The sequence below is a fragment of the Neltuma alba genome, unplaced genomic scaffold, assembly GCF_004799145.2.
Source record: "Neltuma alba isolate B1F8T4 unplaced genomic scaffold, ASM479914v2 tig00012685_pilon, whole genome shotgun sequence".
Taxonomy (NCBI): domain Eukaryota; kingdom Viridiplantae; phylum Streptophyta; class Magnoliopsida; order Fabales; family Fabaceae; genus Neltuma; species Neltuma alba.
In genome coordinates, this window is record NW_021637114.1 from 2515 (window position 1) to 13917 (window position 11403).

General features: G+C 33.7%; 1 pseudogene; it reads right to left on the bottom strand.

Annotated features, from left to right (window-relative positions):
• Positions 1–647: 647 nt before the first annotated feature.
• Positions 648–9407, bottom strand: LOC114729844 (probable leucine-rich repeat receptor-like serine/threonine-protein kinase At3g14840; annotated as a pseudogene).
• Between the last annotated feature and the right edge of the window lie 1996 nt (positions 9408–11403).

The window sequence follows — 11403 nt, forward strand, 5'->3', positions numbered from 1 at the left end:
ATAATATCACTACTTTTTTTTTCACGGTGTTTTTCTTTTTAACTGCCATGTTTTCTCGACGTTACATATTCTTTTTGTAGTAATATGGGATCATTGCGTGCAAACAACCCAAAAAAAAAATTAGTCGATTGCTCAAAAATCTGATGGTAGTATCGAAAAACACCGTATGCTGGATAATTGTATACAAGAAATTTTATATCGATCCTTTTGTGATTAAAAGCAAGAAAACGCTGTGATGCTCGACGCTGATCTACTGATTCAGTGGCTGCTGAATTTTACAAGAGAATATTCAGTTAAGAAATTGTGGAAAGCAGTTACTTCCAGATATGGTATACATATGCAATGAGTTATAACCATGAAGTGTGTGAATATTGTGACTTGTTACTCGCGCAAGTGAAGTGAAACAAAAATGAGAGGCTGAGGTTGACTTAAATTAATTCAAGAGGAACGATGTCCGCTCGACCTCTATTGAAGTAAATATGATGAGGTCTAAGGAATTGTTCTCTCCAACACAGTTTACTAAACTATGGTGCACGTATGTGAGGGGAAGATGAGAAAACCTTTCCAATATTTAACTGTTGAGATGAGAAAGCCAACCCACTTAAATAAGCATCGCATTCTATATCAATAAAAGCATATCACAGAAGAATTAGAACATCAGTTCGTGGCAAGCCATAACAAGAATGGTACAGAAGATGTAGTTTGTTGAGGTCATGAGACAATCTAGTCTCTTCTATTCCAGATAGAGGAGTCCAAATGCAGAGGATAAAAGATCTGATGCTGATGCTGAAGGAGCAGCCCACAGTTCGTCCACTCATGCACCTTGTTCTTGAATCTGAGTCATCATATTTTCATCCAACTGGTTGTATAACATCCTCATTACCTCCAAATTCATCTCATCCAATACCTCACTTGACTCTGAAACTATCTCCTTAACCACACTTTTACCTTCAAGCATGCTTACCACTGAAGACATGGTAGGCCTGAGAGCTGGGGTGACATTGGTACACAAGAGAGCCACTTGGATCATCACCATTGCTTCCTCCTTGTCAAAGTTTGAGCCCAACCTTCGATCAACTAGCTCTAGTAACTCCCCTTTTTCTTTCAAGAGACGTGCCTGGTGAAATCAAAATCCAATATATAATCAAACTAATTCCATCCTTGGAAACAATAAAAATTGCAGGGAGAACGAAAGAACTCTCAGATTATGCAGGAAAGACGAAATGGAAGCATTCTTTTCTGGTATAGCTTGCACCAGAAAGAAGCAACCAAAACCATAAAGCTGAAGTTTGAATTGAAAAGATCTCATCGTAAGACGTTGGTAAAATTCTCAGGGCAGAAGCAAGAAAAAACTCATGAAAGTTGTTTAGATATCTTTAAGGTGGAGATTACACAAGTAGTTTACTTATATTTTGATCAGTGTGCAATGGCTCTGAAAAGGGTTGTTTTGATACTAGATGGACACTGAAAAACAAAAGGCCCCCTGTACTGTAGACACTGTCTAGATAAATTGACATGATTACTAGATAGCTTGAGAATATTTTACCCAGTCAAGAAGATAGATTGCTTCATCCTTTTCTTGGCGAATGTTGTTGACCCTTCCACTGACAATTTCCAAGGCAACAATTCCAAAACTATAGACATCTGCTTTGTCAGTTAAGTAACCATGCATCGCATATTCAGGTGCCATATATCCACTATAGGAATAAAAAGTATATCCGTTACATTATGTTAGAAATAAAAAGAAAATTAGAGTCAAAATTCCCAAAAGAAGTTTATTTAAAAGAAGAAACTCACTAAGTGCCAGCAATTCGAGTGCTTATGTGAGTATTGTCCTCTTCAACAAGTTTAGCCAAACCAAAATCCGATATCTTGGGATTGAGATCTTTATCAAGTAGCACATTAGTGGCCTTAATGTCTCTATGAACAATCTTCAATCTTGATTCTTCATGGAGGAATGCTAAACCTCGAGCAATCCCAACACAAATCTTGTGTCTTGTTGGCCAATCTAATTTTAATTGAAATTCCTTTGAACCTTCATTTGTGAACGTAATAATAATTAGACAACATTATCATATGGCCAAGTATACTTGTTGTAAGATATTGGATTATTACAAATCAAACAAGCAAAAAGAAGTTTAACAATTTACCAAATAAAGCACGGGCTAGACTATTGTTATCCGCGAACTCATATATTAACAACAGTTGATCTCCTTCAACACAACAGCCATAAAGCTTAACCAGATAGGGGTGCTGCAAAGCAGAAATCATGCCTATTTCATTTATAAATTCACGATTTCCTTGTTTTGATTTGGTGGACAGCTTCTTAACTGCAATAATTGTGCCATTTGGGAGTATACCCTGCAATTTTGGATATGACATAGAAGTTATAGGAAAGTTGAAATGGATTTTCAAGTAAATAAGAACCGCAAAGGCAATTGGTCAATCATGCAATTAATAGAATATTTGTCATGCCGTGTATAACCTTATAAACAGGACCAAACCCTCCTTCTCCGATCTTATTAGCTGTATTGAAGTTGTTGGTTGCTGCTTTGATTTCCTTGAAGGTGAATATACCAGTTCTAAGATCCAAACCCTCAAGATCTGTCAGTAAAAGAAAAAAAAGTCAGAGAGCTAGAATTTTCATCAAATTTTGAGTCACAGTCGTGCAAAGATGATGCATGAGATGAAATAATTCCCATCTTAAAATGAAGTAAGAGTACACCAAAATTCATGCTACACAAATCAACAGAGCCCAATTCCAGACAGAAGCATCTGAGTTTTACATGAAAGGATTGGTTAGCAGTGCGGAGTTGCTTTGTAATTACCTTTCGCCAATGAACTTCTGCGTCCTATACAGCCTCTCCACCAAAGTATACCTAATACCAAGATCACAATAACAACTCCTGCAACCACAATTCCTACCACAGCCCCAGTAGATAATCCATTATCTGAGTCTGTTTGGTTTTAATGAAACAGTTTTATGTATTAGATGAAGATAATGGTACCACCCAGATGGTGGCAGAAAATTTAAAACGATCGAGTAGTGTACAACCCACCATATTCCACGGATATAGCCGATATAAGAGGACCGTATACTGATCTATCTGGGATTGCGGTTGTCCCTTTTCCTGCCCAGTAGAATCTAATCTCCAAGGTATTATCAGTGACATCAGTAGTGAATGGTCTTATTACCTCCTTTCCCACTCCTCCTGCTTCTTCAGCAATGTTGAAGTTCGCTAGCACCCTCTTTCCCTACAAGATTTCAGTCCAAACCTTAGCGCTTCATGCATGATGGCTACCACTACAGTTTTTAGACGGTTGGAAATATTCTAGGGGAAATGAAACTTTGGGATCCAATAAAGAAACGAAGGTGCATAATAATATTTAAATATAAAAAATGAAATTACTTAATTATCTTTTTTTCCCATGAAATGTTCCATGCATGTTAAAACTTAAAAGCTCGAGTCAGTGAAAAATTATTAGATAATCAGGGGTAGATTTCAAAATATAAGTGTCAGTCAAACAAGTTTTTTTTTTTAATCTTTCGAAATCTGACAGCAACAAATTTTTCAACTATTCATATAGAAGATTTGAAAATAAGAATCTTATTTCGTCAATATATATATATATATTTGTCTATATATTCGGGAAGTTCAAATGGACTCCCCATAATTTGATATAGATATATGTGAAAAATTGCAATTGATGTTTCAATTTTAGAAATTATTTAAAAATAAGTACGCAAATTTCACACTATCTTGTAAAATTTGGCATTTGTGCGAAAAGTTTTTAACTGTATATATTTCAACTTTTAATTGATATGGATGAATGAAGAAAAAAATTTCAGTTAATACGTGCAGTTGCAAGGGTTTGACACTTACCTCTCGCAATCTACTACTCAACTATATGACAATTTATAACTAATCTTTCATTTTTCAGGATACCAGGGTCTTTTATCAAAACTTTGAAATACTTGGTCCTGACCTGTAATTAATTAAATGCATTGGTTCGAAAGTGTCTTTTCCCCAATATTCTGTCAGCAGTTTTATACCGGAAGTCAAACTACTAGGAAAACAATATCCCAACAAATTTGATATTATGTATATTGGATGTGAGAAAACTTGAATTCATATGGGGGAAGGGGATGTGACGGAGAAATTCTTTATGATTGTGTAATATTATCTTAAAAGCACATAAAAGTGCCGTTCCTAGTCTAAGTCAGCTTAGCACGTCACACCTACACGAAAGGTTCAACACTCGAACTAGTTAAAAATCTTTGTTCAGTATCAAATGTGAACCTGACAATTGGTAAAAAGGTAGAAAAATGAAGCAGACATTTACCTGAATGTAGACGTCAAATAAACGCCTTCCAAGGCTGCTATATGTTTGATCATCAGTGAACATTATCTCCGCAAAATGAAGGTTCACTCTGTATTTTCCATTTTCCAGGCAAAAGCCATAATAAGTCAGAGAAATAGGAGTAACACGGGCATTCTTATACAGTCCAGCATCGATCATAGAAAGCCTAGACTTGTTCGCAGAGGTAACATGGTAGTCTGTGGTAGCATTAGCATCCAAGTAATAGCCAGTGGTGCTAAATGCCCAGTTTCTACCTTCCCTGAGGAATCTAGCAGGTCCAGCATCATCTAAATCACCTTCATATGTTTTACCGTCACTGACGGTTGCCGACTCTCCACCACAATTTATATAGAGAGAGCGCGATTCTGGAACACGTAAAATAGGGTTAATCGCGGCCGAAATGAACCAGGCTACGTGAGGAACTTACATTTACAACGATAGGATAATATAGAATAGGCTCCGTCGAATCAAATAACATGGCATAGTGTTAGAAAAAGGTTTTGATAAGGTTTTGATGTACTTTCCCCCTTGTACTTGGACCCCGCAATTAAAGTACCTCCAAAGTCCATCCATATTCCAAATGCTAAAGCAAGCAGAGTGAGATACTGAGACCTAAAAAGTGCGACGCGAAAAAGTTATACGTAAACTTACTTTCAGTGCAGCTAACGCTTCTTAGACACGTGGGCATTCCTCTGAGAGTAAGGTGGAAAGGGCGTGAAAAAGTCAGAAAAGATTAAAGCTACATATAGTAATGAAAATATCGCATGTTGAGTTTAGCGGATGAAACTTACGAGTTGTTGGCCATTGACGAGCTTGCAAAGAGGTTCCTATGGCATGTGAGAGATTGATAGGGATCAGATAGGATTATAAAGTTGATATCGAATGCATAAAATATGTGTGCGTGCAAGCGCGCTTACACGTTATTAGATTTTGAACATTGCTGCTCTGAGTTTCCACTGTTGAAGTTATTGTATGAAAGATCTCTATGTACAAGTGAAAGTAGAAATTTCAAAATCTTGGAAAGATGCAACAAAGAATCATAAGGAATCATTTGGAGATTCTAAACAAACCAAAGCATATCAGCTTCAAGATTCACAGGTGTAATTCAATGCATAAATCTAATGTGCGATAATCGAAGTCCATTCATGAGCAGAAAGCTTCAAAAATGAGAGAGTTCAGGAAGTAAACCCTTATGAAGGAAACTGTCATCGACCCTCTTATATGCAAGTCATATTTCACAGGACTGCATATATAATTGTGTGTCAAAGGACTCTCTAATAACCCGTTTTCAATTACTCATGTATTTACATGACCACTCTTCATATACATTTGGTTGGCACTTGGCAGTCGCAAATGGGAACAATAAGCCGAAAAAAGGAAAAGAAAAGACAGGGAACGAAGGGACATTCAGAAATGAGGAAGGAGCTGCTGGGCGTCGATTGCTGAACGAAAAGAGCAAAGGAGAAAGAGTGGAAACCACATGAGAGCAGGAGCAAAGAACTGATCCCATCTCTCTGTAAATTCTAGAGATGAGCCCATCCGGACAATTTTTATTATATAATATTTTCATTTTAACCTGAAATCAATTTTTCAAATTAACATTTTTGTTTTACTTCATGCTTCGTTTACATGAAAAAGAAAAAAAATGCGTCATACAAAATCCAAGAGAAATTAAATCGGTATTTCTCTGTTAACCCTTGGTTATCGCAAGGACAGTTTTGCCTGTATCTAAACTCACTATTAAAAAGTGATTTTTAAAACCAAAAAAATATGTCACATTTTCTCTCGTGATTGATGATTTTAAACAGGCCTAATATTTAAAAGTATCTTATTTTTTTAATCATGAGACAATTTTATCAAGCTAAGGATTAGTACATATAAATAATGTACCTGCAAAGTTTAAAAGAACTATTAAATACTTTGGGCTTGTTTAAATGATTCATAAACAACTTTTCGATAACAATTTATGAAAAATGAGGTATGCGAAAGTGCTTATAAGAGTTTAACATAAAAAGATGCAAAGATACCCTTATTCGTTATTAATTCAATCTTTTCATTCTTTTGTAACCTAACTTTCATCTTCCCAGAAATCTTATCGAGTAAAGCCCTTCACAGCGCATGTGTGAAGCATCGGAAAGAAAACTCACAGGTTTACTTTGGTATCCCTGTCATCTATCCATGGAGGTATTTGTCCAGTGAGAAGGTTTTTTGTCAAAAATCTACACAAAAGAAATTTCAAGAAAATGATAGAAGCCAACATTGATATTTTAGAAGAACCCAAAAAACAGAAAGAAAGAAAGATTTCTTACACATACTGATGTCTCTTTTGCGTCTCAAAGGTGGGCGGGATATCTCCCGTCAAATTGTTGAAGCTCAAGTCTCTGCATATATACACATGCATAAAAATGTCTTAATAAATTGTCACAAAAAAATGTCTTAATAAATGTAGAAGAAAGGATCGCAAAATTAGTAGTACTCTCTTCGTTTATTGTTATCAGATATTTTTAATAAACTAACGTTCGTTAAGAAAAATTGTTTGTTAGTTGATATTTTAAATTCTTTTCAAATTCATCTAATCCTAATAATTATTTGTTTGCATCCTCAAGCGCATCTTAGGTAGTTTTAAAAAAAAAAGTTTTAATTACTCTTAGGATTCTGTAAAACGCCTTATAAATTGAAATATATTACTTCTTATTCTTAATATAAGAACTCGTTTGACTTTTATTTTGGTTTTAAATATAAGATCCCAATTTATTTTGTCTCTCATATTTATCCATTTTTTTAAGGTAGTCTCTGTAATAATTGTAGTTCTAATCAATATATTTAATTAGCAGGGATATTTTTTTTAAAAAAAAACATCCATTTATTATAAAAAAACTAACATAACTAATTTTCTTAATATACTCTAATTAGTCAATTAACTCTTATATTAAGGACCAGAAGTAATATAAATTTAAATAAATTGCTTTATTAATAATAAATAGAATAATATATTACTCCTTCCATTATAAAAATATGTCTTTTGAAAAAATTGTTTTGTTTCATACGTCTTTTTAAAAGTTTAAAGTAACATTCATTAATTTTAGAAACAAAAATGAGGCAATGTACGTAGTTTGAAACGGGGTGTATATTTGTGTATTGAAACAAAGTTACAATTTGCTTTTGCATTTTTTATCCCATTTTTTGATTACTCTAATAGAACATGGGGGATATTGTTCTAGTTAGTAAAGAAACGAGCACTTACATTTTATTTAAATTTTGCATACTCCCAAGATATGGATGTATCGTTCCATTAATCTTGCAATTCCTCAAAATCCTGTAAAACAATCAGATTGTCAGCGTCCTCGTCTAATCATAAAATCTGACATCTAAAATCTTATTTCAACCATTGAGATTTAAAATTTTTAGTATGTAATTTTTTAATAATAAATTGTTTTTTTAAAAAATATAAGATTATTTTTATTTTAAATTTTATATCTATTAGAATAAAAAATTATTCAAAATATAAAGTATATTTAAATTAAATCTGGATCATCCAAAATGAGCATTTCAAGCTCATATTTTTTATGAGCATGAAATGCTCTCCAGACAAACATCGTTACCTCTCATATCTATTTTCCTTTCCCAAATAATTGCATCAGTGAGACATATGTCAAAAACAATAATTGTAAATGACTCAAAAGGGAAGCAGGGTTAAGAATATATATAGTCAAAACAATAATTTAACTCACAGTGTTTTCAGGTTTGTCAAGTTCATAAGTTCTGGCAAAGGCAAATATTCAGATCCATTGAGGTCACTAATAATCCTGCGGACACGTCATTTACAGTCATAGTCAAACATAATTAAAGTGTAAGTGATTTTTAAAACCTCACCTACAACGAAATCATCACACCATACTTACAATTCTCTCAGATTTTTCATTAGTGAGAATACTGAAGGAATTGGCCCACTTAAACCACTGCCTACGATCCTCCTGACAAAATGAAAAATCGTTCATTCAGATTAAAGGCGCTGAGCGTTTCAAGAATTGAAAGAAATGAGAGTTGATAAGGGGAGGAAAAGGAAGAGATTTTCTTACAATCTCTCGAGACTCGTCCAGTTCTGAATAAAATCGGGTATCTTCCCAGAAAATTGATTATCCCCAATTTCACTGCCATCAGCCCATGTGTGGTGCAAGCAGGAAAAGTGACTGTTAGTTTAGACTGTTGAACTGAAATAAGCAACATAGTTTATTCATCATGGCAACGAGAGTATGATAAAAGAGGAAGCTTACAATTCTCGCAGTGCAGTGAGATTGGCTAATGTAGGAGGTAACTCTCCGGTAAAATTATTGGAGTTAAGCAGCCTGGGTTGACAAGGACAGATTATGAACATAAGCAAATGGAGTTCAAATTTCAAAGCACATGGTCAATGAACGAGCATACGGACAGATTAAACTAAGAATTTAACACAGGATTACAAACGGAAAATCAAAACAAGGCTTACAATCTTTCAAGTTTGGTGAGACTCCCAAGCTCCGGAGGAAGATTTCCAGAAAATTGATTGTGCTCTAGGTTCCTGTCCATTTTAGGCCAAGTTAATTTCCACAAAAGCTTTGGGGAAACAATTCGTTCAGGTTATAATTGACAGAACTCACAGACTCTGAAGAGTGGAAATGCTTCCTAGCTCTCGTGGAATTGTACCCGTCAGTCGATTTCCATAAACCGAACTACAGTATAATTAAGAACAATGCATCATTAGATTCATGTTAATTGGACGAAACCGTAATCATATTCTCTATACTCGATCAAAATCAAAATGTAAGAGAGGACAGAGTACATTTTGGTAAGTTGCGTGGAGCCCCATTCTGGAGGGATTGTGCCGTTGAGGTAATTGCGAGCGAGATCACTGTGCACACAATAGAGAAAGAAATCGATTTGATGAAAGAAGCGCAGTGTCCCTAGATGTGAGTTCAAGTTTTAGAAGCACATACATTTCCGTAAGGTAAGATAGCTCCGTCAATTCTAGCGGCAGAATCCCCGAGAGATTTTGAGAGTTCAGGGTACTGCACGTTCATTCCGCGCCGTAAAGGCGAAGATGGTCAAATTAAATATTACATAATGATAACAACAACAATGAAAAAATTAATTGGGTTCTCATCTTAGATATAATAAAGTATTATTATTTTTACAATAATTAGATTTTAAAATATAGTCAAAATTAATGTTTATAATTTGTAAATTGTGTGATTTAGAATGTATTTTATGTTTTATAAAAACTACCAATATAATACTATTTTAATTCTATAGTTTATTCATTGTTCACGAATTCGGTTGTCAATTTCTTTATTTAAAAATAACTTTGTGAAAGTCTTCCAAAAAAAAAAAGTTCTAAATCGTTGTAAGCTAGCAGGTAATATAGCGTCTGATTTTAAAAAAAAATAGAAAAATCTATGTTGCTCGATACGGATGACTGAGAAATGTCACTAATGACGGTTAATTTTACCAAAATTACAATTTTTTTTGTTATGTTAAGCGCAATTACATTCAGTTAGCAAACTATAAAAAGAGTTTGTTTAATTTTATACGTATAAAAACGCAGGGGAAATTGAGGAAAAGAGTCACTATTACACTTTATTTGGATTGAAAAAGTCTTCTTTAATATACAGCAGCTCATCAAAATCAAACTTCATCATTTACATGGTAAAAAATTCTGACTCTTCTCCATAATTTTCATGTTTTTTCTTTTAAGCAAAATTTTTTGATACATTTTTTTATTTTTCATGCCATAGCTTAAGTTCTTCTACTTTTTACTTTGTAAACTTTAAAATTATATATATTATTTTTTATTTTATTAAAAAAGGACAAATTTACTATTCAAAATTTTATTAATGAAAAATTTAAGTCAAGCGAACTATATTACGTTTGTAAAAAATTAGCATAATATTAATAGTTTTTGTATACAAAAATTTATCAAATTTATTTTACTAATATTACCTTAGATCTTAAATATTAGCAGAATATTAATATTTTTTGTATACAAAAATTTATCAAATTTCTTTTATTAATATTACCTCTTATTTTAAATACGTATATCTAGGACAGTAAAAAATTTTAAGGGAAAAAGAAGACAGTAAAGAAGGGCGTGCCACGTGGCACGAGTCTCCCCTTCATCTCCTATAAAATCCTATCCGTTCAATTCGCAATGCGCCACATCAAGCTATTAAAAAAATCCTTCCCCTAGTCCGTCTAACGGTTCAAGGATCCCATGAAAATATCAGCGTCTTCCACTCTCTGGCCACTCTCTCCTCTTCTGGGGGTATTTGGACTTTCGGATGCAAAGTTCTCTACAATATACTTCTCTTGTGGTTAACATAGGATTTAATTTTTAAATTGATTTTGATTCTAAATATAAAACCTAGTTCTTATATTTATTAATTTTTTCTAAATTATCCCTATAGATACTTTCTCAACTATAATTAAGTAGAAAAGGAAGATGGAATATTAAGAAAGATGATTATAGTGTTTTAGGAAAAAACATATTATATTTTTAAAATTAACTAACTTACTTAACTTTCTTTATCTAATCAAATTAGTTAGATAGATTTTATATTTTATATACCATAAAATTATTTTTAAAATTATAGTTTGATTTCAATCTAAACATTTTCCCACTTCAAGTCAGCGTTGAATTTCGCCGATTTGATCCAGATTCTTATCCTCGAGAAATCCAAAGATTATAGGCCAACCTTAATCATATAACTTGAAAAGCATCCCGTCCGCCAGTGATCAACAATCTATGAAAAATCTCGATCACTCTCATCCTTCACTCTTTTATCTGGTGAAGAGCTTCCTTCATGTCCAATCTTCTCTCCACGTTTTCCTCATAATCGCTCAGCCCAATTTTCAAAAGCTTCGGCAATAATTCGCTCTTACTATTCTCAATCCCTTCCATTCAACATCAAGCACTGCACTTCACTTGCGCTATGCTTCTCTGTATCATTCTGCTCACCCAACTCGCTATATTGTTCGACCCAGCGTTGTGCTTTTAGATAGTTCTCT